The sequence below is a fragment of the Physeter macrocephalus genome, chromosome 2, assembly GCF_002837175.3.
Source record: "Physeter macrocephalus isolate SW-GA chromosome 2, ASM283717v5, whole genome shotgun sequence".
Taxonomy (NCBI): Eukaryota; Metazoa; Chordata; class Mammalia; order Artiodactyla; family Physeteridae; genus Physeter; species Physeter macrocephalus.
Window position 1 is genome coordinate 81,943,192 of NC_041215.1, and position 15,089 is coordinate 81,958,280.

Genomic DNA, 15,089 nt, shown 5'->3' on the forward strand with positions numbered 1-15,089 from the left:
CTAAACCCCAAGCCCAGCTCCTATTTTCAAATAACATTAATGTTGGCCTACAGTCCACAAATGCTCAACTGTTTTCTTACCTGATTAGAGGGACTTATCAAGTATAAGATCAAGACACAAGTAGGTCAAGGAAACCAAGAGCCAGAGCAAGAATTCTGGAGGTGCTAATTTCAGATAAGCCCACAAGGTTATTTTAATGGAGATTTTACGTGGAGATTACCTTTCTTCCCAAAATGTTAAATGGAGCAAAAGTCTAGAAGAATCTGGAAGTTTCCAAGTTTCTTTATACTTTTACTTTTTATTTCTGAATTCGTAATAAAACATATTAGTTGAGGGGGTGGAGTAAAAACTCTGGTAGTAATGATGATCTTGGTCTTGTAGTGCTAGAAAGACAAACAGCAGGTGGAGAGATACAGAGGTTGGTTTGGGTTCTAACCACTGTCCTCAGATTTGTCACCAAGTCCAGCCGGGCTCCATCTAGTGGTCAGCCTTGGATCACCATGAAGTTTTTGCCTTCCGTGGCCCCTGTGTGGGGCTGGTCTGCCACTGACGGCCATTTTGGCATGTCCTGGGCTTGCCACAATATTCGAAGCTGAGCTTAAGCACAGCTTGAATATGTATTTTAGTCTTCCAGCCTCTCAAAGACATGGTGACTGCTTCAAGGCAGTCTTCTGTTTCTTGGTCAAACAGCACACCACTAATGACTGACTGTGTGGACAAAATCAGAGATGCCCTTGAACTCCGAGTGGGCAATGATCACCTGTGCTGGTGAGCAGGACTTCCCTGGAGCACCTGGTACCTCATGTTCCACTTGGCCATCCCTCTCCTGTGCTCCAGGCAAGCTAACCACAGCCCTGTGCCCCCTTCACTTCCCCAACCCCATGTGTCACCCTCAACTGACACATGCAACTGACCTCATCTTTCTAAGGCTTCTTTTCTTCAAGAGCAATACGAGGATTTTAATAATGCCTACCCACAGGGTTGTATGAACATTAAATGAGATTTCTTATATGAAAAACTATCTATGTAAAATGCCTATTACAGAGTAAGCCCACAATTAAATGTTATTTATTTTTATTTTAGTTATCTTGTATTTTTTCTCTCCTGGTTCTTCTCTCTTCATTCTACCCTTACATCTTCCAGTTCTCTCTCTCTCTAGCTCGCTCTCTCTCATACACACACAGACACACACACACACACACACACGCACACATTTGCAAATCCCTGAAGGCAGACTCTCTGACTTATTCATTCAAGCATACCTTTCAGTGTCTAGCACAGTGTTTTGCTTAAGTTCACACTCCGTACATGCTTGCTACCCTAACAATATTAATAATATGATAGCTACTAGTAACATTTTCTGACCTCTTGGTATGAACGAGGCACTATGCTAAGTATCATCACCTCATTTAATTCTTCCAACAGGCCTCTGAGACAAGTACCATTTTCATCCTCATTTTATGGGACACTAAAGTTTAAACATGATCTATATCTTGCTCAAGGTCACACAAAGCTCATAATTGGGCAGCCAAGATACAAAGAATCAGCCTAGATTTGGAGTCTCAGCTCTTAATTTCCACTGTGTTGAGCCGATTTTGTCAGCTTTCTCCTCTTCTAGACTGGGCTCCATTAAGGGATCAGTCATGAGCATGTACTCACTCTTAGATGAATGACCCTTAGGATCTCAATCTTTGGTGTTTCAGGAAGTCCAGAAGTATATGTGACCTCTAGTTTACAGCTACCCAAAAGTCACTTGTCTGCAAACTCCTGGGTCATTACATAAAACCATCCAAAAAGACTTTACAATTGTGTACCCCATAAAGTTAATTTCACTTTGAGAGAATGTGTCTGAGGGAGGTGATGCACTTAGTTATGTATTCAGGTTGGTGGCCACAGTAGATGGAGCTGTCCTGTCATCCTTGACAGCCTGGCTCACTGGCAGCCTCACTCCATCACGCTGTCACAGGCCAGAGATGGCCTCCCCGTATTAGCTCAGAACAGTTATGCTTCCTGATGGTCCAAGCCTCACAAACCCCACACCTCCCTTAATTAAAGAACTAAATTAAAAGGAATATTTCAACCTTAGGGATGAATTATTTTAGTAATTTGAGATTGATGCTTTATTGGATAAAAGGATGTGCATGGGTGTATTAAAAATGCTGCCTTCCTGCATAGCACAGGGAGATCAGCTCAGTGCTTTGTGTCCACCTAGAGGGGTGGGATAGGGAGGGTGGGAGGGAGACATAAGAGCGGGGGGATATGGGGATATATGTATATGAATAGCTGATTCACTTTGTTATACAGCAGAAACTAACACACCATTGGAAAGCAATTATGCCCCAATAAAGATGTCTAAAAAAATTAAAATAAGCTTTAAAAAAATAAATTGCTGTCTTCACATACAAGGATCTGTGCAAGAGGTTGCCTGAGGTGGTGAGGAGTTTGTGTAGTCAGAGAGATGCACTTGTGAAACAGCAACCAGAGGGGCTAGGACTGAGGTCTGTTGCTGCAGAACATAGCCTGGCTATTTGTTGTACACTTGTCCTTCAGGCACAGCAGCCAGACATTTGGGATCTTCTGTGGTCTTCATTTCAAACTTGCTGACCCTGAGCACTGTGCTGGACACTACTAGGGTCACAGAGTCAGGGGTCCTCTCCTCTCAGGAGTATGGAGGCTACAAGGCTCGGCTCCTTTGCGGTTGGATAGGCCGTGTGACTGGTCTGTTGCTGTAAGCAGAGGTACTGTGTGTCACTTCCAGGCCAAAGTATTTTATTGTCAGAAGACCCTCCAGTTCTCTCCTCCTTTGTAGAGGTGAGCTTGGAAGTATGTGTTAAGATGACAGAGGGCCCAGTACCCTAGATTCCTAAATGACTTGGTTGGAGCCAAGTCCTCCACAGGCCCACGTTGTACATCAGCAAGAAATAAACGTTTTTTGGATTAAGCTACCAACATTTGGAGGCTGTTTATTACCACAGTAAAACCCAGACAATCCTGATTAATCCAGGAGCTGACTTTTTGTTCAGAAAATGTGGTCCTTCTTTCCAAGTCTTAACACCTTTATCTTTTTTCCAATAACTTTATCCACTCATTCAGTGGTTTACACAGATTTTTTCATGCTTTTGGTATAATCTCGGATGCCTAAGATTGCCAAATGACAATTGGTGGTTTGTCCTTCGTCCACTGATGAATATTGGTACTGTGAAAGAAGTGGGGGAGAAGAAGACAAGATCGGACTTCTGAAAATAACATGGCAGAATGAGACAGTGAAACAGAAAAATAGAGAAAATGAAAAAAGAGAACAAGAGAGATAAAGAATGAAAAATAAATAAATAAATAAATATAGAAAAGACAAAAGAAAGAAAAGTAGAGAAAACAACAACAACACAAAAGATAGGAAGTTTATTTCAAGTTAGCTATAGCCAGTTGCTTGCAGTTGGATTCCACTCCAGAAGGTATCTCTCAGGATATCTTTGACCTTCAGCACCTAGTGTATGTGCCTAGCATGTCAGGGTCCTCAAGAAATGTTGGTTGAAATCACAAATAAAGGAATGAATGAACCTTTGTTCTATAATCTTGGAAGTATATACTGCTTGAATTGGTCTATGACTATGAATAGGCATTCCATCATACATTTAAAGTCAGTGGAAAAAGTGAGAGGGGAACTAGAAATAATTGAGTTTGAATAGCTCCTCAGAACTTTAAACCTGAGTCCTTGAAAAGAGCAACTATGAGGTCAGAACAATTATTCTTTGTCCTAGAAACAGGACATCACTGATGACTCAGAGCAGTCTGTTTAAGATAGTGTTTCAAATAAACTGGGTAGAAATGTCCTTGTTTTGTTTGCCTCTGGCTGGGCTGAACTGAGGGTACAGTCAGCATTGAGGTATCTATGGCCTTGATGTTGTGGAAGGTGAAAGGATGGAAATGGAATAAAATTTGCTGAATAATTTATTTTTGAAAAACTTCAAAGGGGGCAAGGAATAGCAATATTACCAAAGAGTTAATAAGAAGGTGGAGCTGGGAGGCATTCAACTGCCAAGTGGGAACCTTCAGTAGAATATTCACCTGGTTGGGGTAATTCACTTTCCAGAGATATATGAAAGGACTGTGGCAAGGCTGCCCCCCATTCAAGGATGCTCTCTGGTAAAGTCAAGGAAGCCTGTTCTAAGGATATGGAAGGAAGTTAGCCCTTCCTCTGGGGGAAAGTATGAATCCAGTGTCTCCAGTCTGTGGACTTACTTGTGTGTGTGTTGTGTGTGTGTGTGTGTGTGTGTGTGCATCTGCATATACACACACATGCTCATACACACTCATGCAAATTTCAGATGTCTAGGACTTGTGATGGGAATGGAAAGAACCAAATAGCAGAAAGCTGCTGTCTGGCAGGCTGAAGGAGGATGACTGGTGTAGGCAGGAAAACAACATTCGGCACAATAGTAGGGTATCCTTGTGGATCACATGGAAACACAGCAAAAGTGCTATACCAGCTTGGCTGCAGTTTTAAAGAAAAGGATTATCTCTTGGGATGAACTTTCTCCTGGGAATGAACACACTCTCTGCATCCAGATTTAAATCCATCAACTTCCACCTGTCGTCTCAAGCTATACTCCTCTCCCATTTCTTTTCAAACGGACAAGCATTCTCATTTCCTTGGCTCCAAATCACGAGCTTCTCCTCCTCACTCTTCCTTTCATTCAATCTCTTCCCCTTTAAAATGTTTCTTAGATTCACTCTTTTCTTTTTCCTGCCTGGTCATATATCTAGCTGGTCTACCTAATTCCAGATCATTGCCCTTCCTATAGGAAATATAAGACCCACATGCAAATAATGAAATACTATCCCATAATCCAAGACAGAAATGATGAGTGTTACGGTAACAATGGCCCTAAGTACTAGATTTCCCAGACACTTCAGATTTCATGTAGTTTTTAAAATTTTCAATAAAGGTAATTTGTAAAATGCATATGTTGAAAGATAAAAATTTTAAAATATTATCTGATCTTTTTTTGCATTTCTTTTTTTCCCCTTTGACCTTCTTCCTCCCCTATTCACGCAGCTGACCATGTCTCTTGCTCTTTAGCTCAAGGAAGGGATGAAACAGCATTAATCAGAAGAAGCATTTCCTTCCTGACTTGCATATTTCAAAAGCACAGCCCCTTGGGGGGATAAAGACATCATTATTAGGGCAGAGGCGAAGGAAGAGGGAGCAAACATGAATATAAGCTAGGCTCTTCCTCTTCACCTCTAACCAAAGGGAAGATCCCCCACAATTGATGGAGGTAGAGGGAGTGAAGTTGGTAAATTAGTATGGTTACTTTGGAGGTGAATTTGGCAGTATTTGGTAAGATTGAAACTCTGGAGAAATTTTTACACATATATGTAAAGATATTTGTACAACAATGTTTCTTGCAGCATGACTTCTAAAGAAAAAAAAAACAACTTCTGACAACTTAAATGTTCATTCACAGAAGAGGGAATAAATTAAATGTGGAATTTTGGGTCAACCATAGACTACTCTTCGGTTTGTTTTTTTTTTTTTTCTAACTTTTCATTTTATATTGGAGTATAGCCAATTAAAAACGTTGTGATAGTTTCAGGTACACAGCAAAGGAATTCAGCCATACATATACATGTATCCATTCTCCCCCAAACTCCCCTCCCATCCTGTATAGCAATTCAAAGACATTGTTTAAACAACAGGAAGAAATTATAGGGGAATCTAGACCTTAGAATCCAACTGCCTGATAAGCCTTAAGACTTGAAATACAAGTGCCTCGTTTTACAGATGAGAAGGAAGAGGGGCCTGAAGTTAAATGGTTTCTCAAAACCAGCCTGTTGTTTACATTTCTGACCTGGCCTTTTGTGCATGATGTCATCTGATACCCCAAGCTGCCTGGTATAGTTTCAGTCTATTCCAGGAAGTAGAAAGTTGTTCCCTCTGATCTCCCCAGTATGCTAGCACAGAAGAACAAGAAGAGGAGGGGAGGGGGAGGAAGAAGAGGAGAAAGAGAGATGTCACCCCTTGCTCTTGAAGTCACAGTCCAGATGAAAAGCAGAATCAAAATTGGAAGCCATAAAAGCCCCCTAAGTAACCAGTTCTCATATTTCCTACATTCATACCTAAGGGGTCTCCCGGTCCTCTCTGGATCTCCATTTTCTTATTAGCAAAACAAGGGGTTCAACTAGAAGAATTATATCCACCCTTAAGTTCAAAATATTATCCTTGCAACGAATCTACTTCTAGATATAGAATCTGGCTGTGTAGATCTTCACTGTTGAAATCTTCACCCATAAAATAATTTTTCATCCACTTTCCCAAATCTTTTGTCCACACCCTAAAATTTTCCTCTGGTTGATCAAACCTAGAGACCATATTTGATGCTTCTTTTCCAATATAATGTTTAATTCTCAACACTCCTAAAAACTTGTGGGAAGGATCTTCTGCCTAAGCTTTCAAGAGAGTCACTAAATAAAAATCTCAACACTAAATGTCGATCCCAGCAGTTTTTCAAAGATTGGCAGCCCGATGTCAGTGAAATGGCCTTGGCTCCATCTCTGTGAAAGCCTGAGGTGGGAGTGGAAGTCGTCACAGCCCCAGTGCTGAACTCCCGGCATGATCTGGTGGGTCGAATGGGAGTGGAACTCTGCGTAAAGTACTAATTGTGTGACTGACTTGGGCTGTGACATTGGAGGAAACTGTTCCACCTCTAGGCTTTTTTTGCAAAGGAAGAAAAAGCTGTAAAGAGAAGAAGTTCTCTGAAAAGCACATTACACTCTACAGGCCAAATGTTACAGTCATTAGGGAAGCAAAAGGAGACTCAGCTTCTTCCTCAGCCACGACTGTATTCTTCTGGGTGTCCCCAGCCACATTGCCAGTGGCAGGATTTCAGAGTGTCACAGCCCAGCCATCAGAAACACATCACTCTTATGCAAATGGATCAAATTCACTTTTCACTTTTAAAGTAACACAATTTTTAAAATTATTAATGGTTTAGTTGTGTGACCACCCATGAGTGAAGGGCATTTCCCTCTCTCACATCTTTAATGGAAATAATTAATGAGGTGTTAGAAATTAACAACAATTAACAGTGCATAGGAACAAAGGCAGAAGGTCAAAGACTCCAAAGAAATACAATTTAGCTTCTCCGGTAGAATCTTGCCGTTTCAAGGAGGGAGACCCCAGGAGCATTTTCCCTGTTACATAGATTGCCATTATACTGATCTTTCAAATGGGAAAAAATACAGACAATGGTTCTAGTAGTCTTACATCTTAACAGTACAGATTTCTCTGATGAATTCTGAGAACTCCTAGCCTTGGTACATCTCTCTCGGACACAAATACAGCTGTCACTCCAGAACATGGGCCCAAACACTGTCATTTTTTAAGATTAAGCATGTTAATGGAAGGAAGTAAACTAGCTGGCACTTCCATCAAGCTTATTCATTTTGCTGAACAAACAAAATAGTATAACATATTACATTTTTCAGCTTAGTGTTAATAAGCATTGCTTGATATATAGAGCAGACATAATTTAGCAATAGCATGATCATTTTAGATTGTATTGGATTCTAGTGGATTTCTGGTAATAACTGCCACTTTGAGTAATTATTAACATACATCAATTATACAAATTACATGTGTGTGTGTCTGGTTTTTTATGTTTAGCCATAGGATCCCTGCAAGCATTATTTCTATATATAGGTAAATTCATAAATAAATTGCCCTAACTTTATCTACCTGATAGATAAGTGCCAAAGAATGTTACCACTGAGGTATTGGGTCTCCCAGCTTCACGCTATGCATTTTTTCCCATTTTCTAAAACACAGCCAGAAGTCCTTGAGCCAAAGTCTCACATATATCCCCAATGTTGAAAATAAAGTCAGAGAGAGTGAGTCAAGCTCAAATATACAAATTGATGATCTCACCAAGGATATCCACCAAGGATATCCTACTAGAGAACAGGCATGGGATAGATCTATTCTGCTTCCACCCACAAAACTAATTACAATTATAATTACATTACCTGTAATTATAAACATAATTAATTATATTCCTGCAGTGCTTTAGAGCTTACAAAGTACATTCACAGACATTAATTATTTAACCTCATCAGTACTCTGTGAGGCAGGCAGAGCAAAAAACCCACAGAATGGCACCAAGGGCTTCTCACTGAGCCCAGATCTGTTGCCGCCAGGTGGCCATTTCCTTCTTTCTCTCTCTCTCTCTCTCTCTCTCTCTCGTGATTATCTCCTTAAACCAAGCTTATGCTGAAAGTGAGAAAAGATCCCAATTTCTAGAGGCAGTGATGGTTCTGGCTTCTTGGTCAAGCAACTTCCAAACAAACCAGCCCAAGTGGTGTTCAGAGAAGGAATGAGCCAGAATTTGTGGGAGGGGGTACCAGTCACAGTGACCTCAAGGCCTGGGTTTTGTCCAGTACACAGGATCAGTTGGCACTTCCAGAGCCACAGTCCATGTTTTCACGGACAAGAGTCATTAGCAGAATGACAGGCTTTGGGAGCTAGAAGAGCAAACATCTATGGTGCCTCTAAGAGGTGCACCTTGTGGGGAATGCCAAGAGTAAGTCAGAGCCCCACGCAGCCTTGGTAACGGGAGAGGCCCTTGTCATGACACCATGCAGTTCAGCCCTTGGCTTTTGCAGGTTAGAAGCTCAAATGTACAGCCTTCTGCCCACTTTTCAAGGTTCCCCCCCACACCCACCTCTCAAAATCCAACCTGCCACATCTCTCTAGGCTTATTTCCCCTTATGCCTTCATATCCCATCCACTCACCATCTCACAACCAAGCCACTTCCTATACCTTCCAATGCCGTCCTGGGCTCCGTGTTGCAGGGCGCCCAACGCCGCCCATCCTTCAAGTCCCAGCCCAAGGCCTGCCTCCTCCGATAGAAGGGAAAGTAGATGTTGGCCCTTCTGTTGAGAACTTAGAGTTTCCTTGGCAAAGAAATTTGTACTCAAATAACTACAATAGAAGTTGTAAGGTGTCCAGGGCCCTAAAACAGTGCTACTTAAAGTGTGAATGAGCGAGGTCCATAGTACTTCAGAACTGGTTAGAAATGTGAACCCTTGGGTCCCACCCTAGACCTACTGAATTAGGATCTTCAGGGCTAGGAATCAGTATTTTAACAAGCCCTTTAGGTGAATAAGATGTCTTCTAAAGTTTGAGAACCCCTGCCCTCAAAGGAGATTTTTATGCCAAGTCAGAAGAGGAAGTACTTCTAGGAGATGGCCCTATAGGACTGATAGGATTCAGATGCCTGGAGATGGGTAACAGGCATTCCAAAGGTGAATGGGAACAGAGACCTGATCCAGGGGGGTGGTCTGGGAACAGCAAGGACTTCCATATGGCCAGCATCTAGGATGGCTGCAACAGCTGCTGGTAACTTTCAGTAATAACATATTAATGTTATTAAATAATAACAATAATAATAATAACAGTTAACATTTACTAAGCCCTTATCATGTGCCATGTAGAGTTCTAGATGTTATTCTAGAATATTCTTTCTCACCAACAACCCTACTGAGTAGAAAGTGTTTATTAGATGATCCCCATTTAAATATAAGGAAAGGGAGGCTTGGAGAAAGTAATTAAACTGTCCAAGTCATACACCTTGGGTTTGAATTTTCACAGAAATGAGGATATAGGTTGAGTTTTAAGCTTGGCAGTCACAGCTTGACTTTAAGGCAATCTGAGAACCATATAGGGATGACTGACACACAGACAGATCAGTGGCAAGGAGACCAGTTGACAGCCATAATCCGGGAGAGAGAGGAAAGGGAGCAAGGATTAGCACTGGGGCAATGGGAATGAAAAGAAAGGGGCAGGTTCCAGACAGCACAGGATCCGAGGAACAGGACTTGACAAGGGAAGAGATGGACAGGGCAAAGGACAGACTGTAGTCAAAAACTATTCTGGGAGCTTAGTCTGGGAGGAAACTGGAATCATTAACCAAAGAAGAAAACAACAATAATAACAACAAACACATCATCCTCTTCTTCATATTGGACTGTATTTATCAAATACTTATACTCCAGATACTATTTTAAGAGTCTTAGATAAATCAGGTCATATACTTTTTACAACAATCTTAAGATGTAGTTACTATTATCCCCATTTTACAGATAAGAAAACTTATTCTACTCTCATATGAAATAGCACTGGTATCTTTTCAGTGATTGGGATATTTGTTCCTTGAAAGAATTCAAACAGGTTTCTTCCAAACTTGGAAGCAAACAGAACACAGCCAAGTAAAGCAAGGTTATTTAACCCAGTAGTTGCCAACTTTCTTCATGCACCAGAATCACCTGTGGAGCTTTCCAAATGTGCCAGTGCTGGGGCTCCACACCCAGAGATCAGGATTCAGTTGGTCTGGGGTGACACCAGGGCAGCATTTCTCATTTGTTGTTTAAAGCTCCCCCAGCTGTTTAATGTGTAGACAGCGCTGGGACTACAGAATTGGCCAATGGACAAGCATTTATTGCTTACCTACTAGGTGACAGGTGCTGTGCTCCATGCAGTGGTAGATGCCAAGGTGAATAATATGCCACACTAGCCCTAGGAGTTGATATCTTCCAGGATCTGCATAAGACAAAGAGGGAAGATAGAAACAATGTTAGGGAGCAGAACAAAGGAGGTGAATTCAGCTAATGACACAGAATTAATCCCTGGAGCCTGAAGGAGAATTAGGGAGGACTCAAGAAGGACAGTGTTTATACTAAATAAAGCAGATAAGGAAACCATCAGAGATTGTTGTGTAAAGTTATGCGCCCCCTTTGGAGGTTTAATGGTGTAGACCAATTTGTCATCTTCTGCTTCCTTTCTTTGCAAGAGGAGCTCTGAATGGTTTCAGTATCCAGGCCTGGGTCAGGCCCTGGCGCCTACACTGCTGATGGTGGGACATGTCTTTCTCTTGGCCAATGGGAAAAGAAGGAAAACATTTCAGGAGCTGCTGAATCCCAGTGTCTTTATTTGAACTTCCCTGGACCAGGCAAGTTAGTGGTATTTATGGCTTAAAAGAATTTCCAGCTGTAAGTTTATCTTCTTGTTAAAAATCAGCCATCCCCTACCCCAAACAACCAAAGACAATAAATCAAGGCTTAAGTAAGAAGCAAAGACTTATCTCTACAAATAGGAATCCCTATGGTTGCTAACATACTATTTTTTTAGTATCAGGCATCCTAAGAGGTTAAGTGATTTGTGGGTGGGGGTGAGCTTCCCTTCAACTAGGTACATAGAAGGCATGGAAATGAGACCAGATGTTGTCCGAGCTAAGGGAAGAAGAGTTGGGCTAACATTTCCTGATGAGTTCCAGGGCCTAGTCAACGTTTTACCTCTCCCAAATGACACACACTGGGGCTGCTGTTATTCTTAACTGATTCTGCCAATTGATGACTATCCTCTCCAGTCTGGTTCCTTTCTCTTTCACAGAAACAATGGTGTCAAAACAAGCAAGTCTCATTCCTGAATACTGAACGGATGTACAGTTCTGTCATTGTCATCGAGGGGATAACAGCAGAGTATGGTGGCTGCCAACTGGTGCAATAAGCTACTACTATTTTATCAAAATGTAAAAAAAAAAGAAAAGGTGCTATTTGATGCTCACTGACCTCAAATATCCTCTTCCAAGAAGGCTCTGTGCTCTTCTTGCTCACACCTGGGCTCAAGTATAGCGTCAACGGTGGGCCCAGATAATGGCCTTTCTACCCTAACACCCAAATTGTGCTCAATCCCCAACCACATTGTATCACGAGAGTTGGGGGTGTCATTTTCCCCCTGTTCAAGGTCAGCCTTATTCATGGGTACAGTAGAAGGAGCCCATGTAAATAGAAGGCCTTTTATACCAAATATGTTAACTGATCTGTCAATGTCACATTGTCTGAAATGTTTTCTTTTCTGAACAATTTCTGAATAATCTTTGGCAATATTTTCTTTTGGAAAATTTGGGAGGATTGCTTACTCTCTCAGAATGTCATTTAAAATGCATATACTCTTTGGGATTTTGGTTCCACATCTTAAGCCACTTTATATTATTTATTCTCCATGATACAGCAAGTTTTCCAGTACTATTTATACTAGTAATAATACACACACAGAGTGGTTGAGTTTAATTTAAAACCTACAAGTCATGTTCATGGAAATTACTTATTCTTCACAAACACTATTCCATGTGGGCAGATTGAGCCTTAACTTCCCCGTATTAGAAGTAGCTGCCTTTCTCCTCGGAGTGCTCTTGGCTCTGTCCTTGGTGTAGGACGGGGTGAAAAGTCAGGAGAAGGGAAACGAGCTGTCATCAGCAAAAGTTTTTTCCAGGGAAAGTTAAGCATTCACTCAGTTTTTCTTCCTTTCACAAAGGGAAGTGCACATTGCTGGGGTCCTCCAAAGCTCAAAGGGAAATCTATATGATTCTTTTTCCCTGACAAAGTTTTCTCCCACCCCACCCCTTTTCTTGGGAAATTTAAAAAACACAGAAAAGTTAAACTCTCACACTCATACTTCCCAGAGTTAACAACTATTAACATCTGGTCATATTTTCCTCCAAGTTTTTTTTAAAGAAATAATATGTTTCAGACTCCAAATTCCATCCCTTTCAACCAGTCCACTCCTCCCACACCCACACCCAAGGGAAAGAAAGCCACTTTCATGAGTTGGGTGTGGATCTTTCCAATCTATTAAAAATATATATGCTTTATACACTTACGTATGCAACAGTAATATACAGTATTACTTTCTATATGTATTTTTTTTTAAAGAAGATGTTGGGGGTAGGAGTTTATTAATTTTTTTTTTAATTTTTGCTGTGTTGGGTCTTCGTTTCTGTGCGAGAGCTTTCTCTAGTTGTGGCAAGCGGGGGCCACTCTTCATCGCGGTGCGCGGGCCTCTCACTATCGCGGCCTCTCTTGTTGCGGAGCACAGGCTCCAGACGCGCAGGCTCAGTAGTTGTGGCTCACGGGCCTAGTTGCTCCGCGGCATGTGGGATCCTCCCAGACCAGGGCTCGAACCCGTGTCCCCTGCATTGGCAGGCAGATTCTCAACCACTGCACCACCAGGGAAGCCCCTCTATATGTATTTTGTTATTTAAATAAATGACATCATTCTTTATAGTTTCTGCAACTTGCTTTTCTCCCCCGCTATTTAGCATTAGGTTTTTGGCAATCTATCCAAGTTGAGGTATGTAGCTCTATTTCGCCTCTTTCTATTATGTATATATCACATTTCCAATTCACTACTGATGAATATTTAGGTTCTTTCCAGTTTTTCACTATTTTCTGCCATGTTGCAACAAACATTCTTGTGCATGTCCCTTTGTACATACATACAATGGTTTTTGTAGGAAATATATTCAGTAGTAGAATATATGGGCCTAGCGTATGCACAATTTCTATTTTACTTAGGTTCTGCCAAAAGACTGAAAGAGACTATACTGATTTACATTCCCACCAGCAGAAGGTGATTGGACCATTTACCCCACATACTGGTCAATACATGATATCAATATTATCAGACATTTAATTTTTTTCCAATTGAATGGTTAAAAAAAAATGGCTGAGTATTGGTTTTATTTCTCTTCTCCATGGCTATTAGTAAGTTTAATTATCTTTTCACAGGTCTATTGGCAATACCAGTTTTCTTTTATCATATCATTTTCTTATTTTTTATTGGATTATTATATTTTTATTACTAGTTTGTAAGGGTTTTACATGTACCTTGGATAGTAATCTTTTGCAAATGATATACATCTTCTTTTAAAATAAACCTTCTTTTCTTATTTTTGAATTGGTAATATATTCACGTGGTAAAACCTAAAGAGTTACAAGAGTACAATGTGAAAAGTATCTTTCTAGGTCTATTACCCTCCCCCGCCCCATTCATTTTACCTTCTTGGATAAAAGCAATGTTCTAGTGCACCCTTCCAAAGAGTTCTATGCATATGCAAAAAAATAGTTTCTATGTTCTTCTACAATTACTTTGTGTAAACTCATAAGATAGTATACTATACATTCATTCTGCATCTTGCTTTTTTTCACTTAAAGATATCTTAAAGATCATTCTAAATCAGTTTACATTCCTTCTCTTTTCTATTTTATTTCATTTTATTTATTATTTTTGGCTGCAGTCTTCTTTTATAATGATGGACCAAATTTTATTTAACTAGTTCCTACTGATTGACCTTTATGTTGCTTCCAATTTTTTATTATTAAAACTTGTGGGCTTCCCTGGTGGCGCAGTGGTTGAGAGTCCGCCTGCCGATGCAGGGGCCATGGGCTCGTGCCCCGGTCCTGGAAGACCCCACATGCTGCGGAGCGGCTGGGCCCGTGAGCCATGGCCACTGAGCCTGCACGTCTGGAGCCTGTGCTCCGCAACGGGAGAGGCCACAACAGTGAGAGGCCCGCGTACTGAAAAAAACAAACAAACAAACAAACAAAACACTTGTGTTTCTTATACATATATAATTTTTTTTTAACATCTTTATTGGAGTATAACTGTTTTACAATAGTGTGTTAGTTTCTCCTTTACAACATAGTGAATCAGTTATACATATACATATGTTCCCATATCTCTTCCCTCTTGCGTCGCCCTCCCTCCCACCCTCCCTATCCCACCCCTCTCATGGTCACAAAGCACAGAGGTGATCTCCCTGTGCTATGTGGCAGCTTCCCACTAGCTATCTAATTTACATTTGGTAGTGCATATATGTCCCTGCCACTTTCTCACTTCGTCACAGCTTAGCCTTCCCCCTCCCCATGTCCTGAAGTCCATGCTCTAGTAGGTCTGGGTTTTATTCCCATCCTACCACTAATCTCTTCATGACATTTTTTTTTTCTTAGATTCCATATATATGTGTTAGCATATGGTATTTGTTTTTTTCCTTCTGACTTACTTCACTCTGTATGACAGACTCCAGGTCTATCCACCTCATTACAAATAACTCAGTTTCATTTCTTTTTATGGCTGAGTAATATTCCATTGTATATATGTGCCACATCTTCTTTATCCATTCATCTGTTGATGGACACTTAGGTTGCTTCCATGTCCTGCCTATTGTAAATAGAGCTGCAATGAACATTGGGG

At 40.9% G+C, this 15,089-nt stretch overlaps 1 long non-coding RNA gene across 1 annotated transcript in view; it reads right to left on the minus strand.

Annotated features, from left to right (window-relative positions):
• Positions 1–2,739: 2,739 nt before the first annotated feature.
• The window catches only part of LOC102991465 (uncharacterized), a 316,878-nt gene continuing 304,528 nt past the window's right edge, over positions 2,740–15,089 (minus strand). Inside the window, exons 5-6 of the long non-coding RNA XR_003676957.1 lie at positions 10,506–10,598; positions 2,740–3,196 (exon numbers count right to left, since the gene is read on the minus strand). This is a non-coding gene — a long non-coding RNA (uncharacterized lncRNA). The remainder of the gene's footprint in view (positions 3,197–10,505; positions 10,599–15,089) is intronic.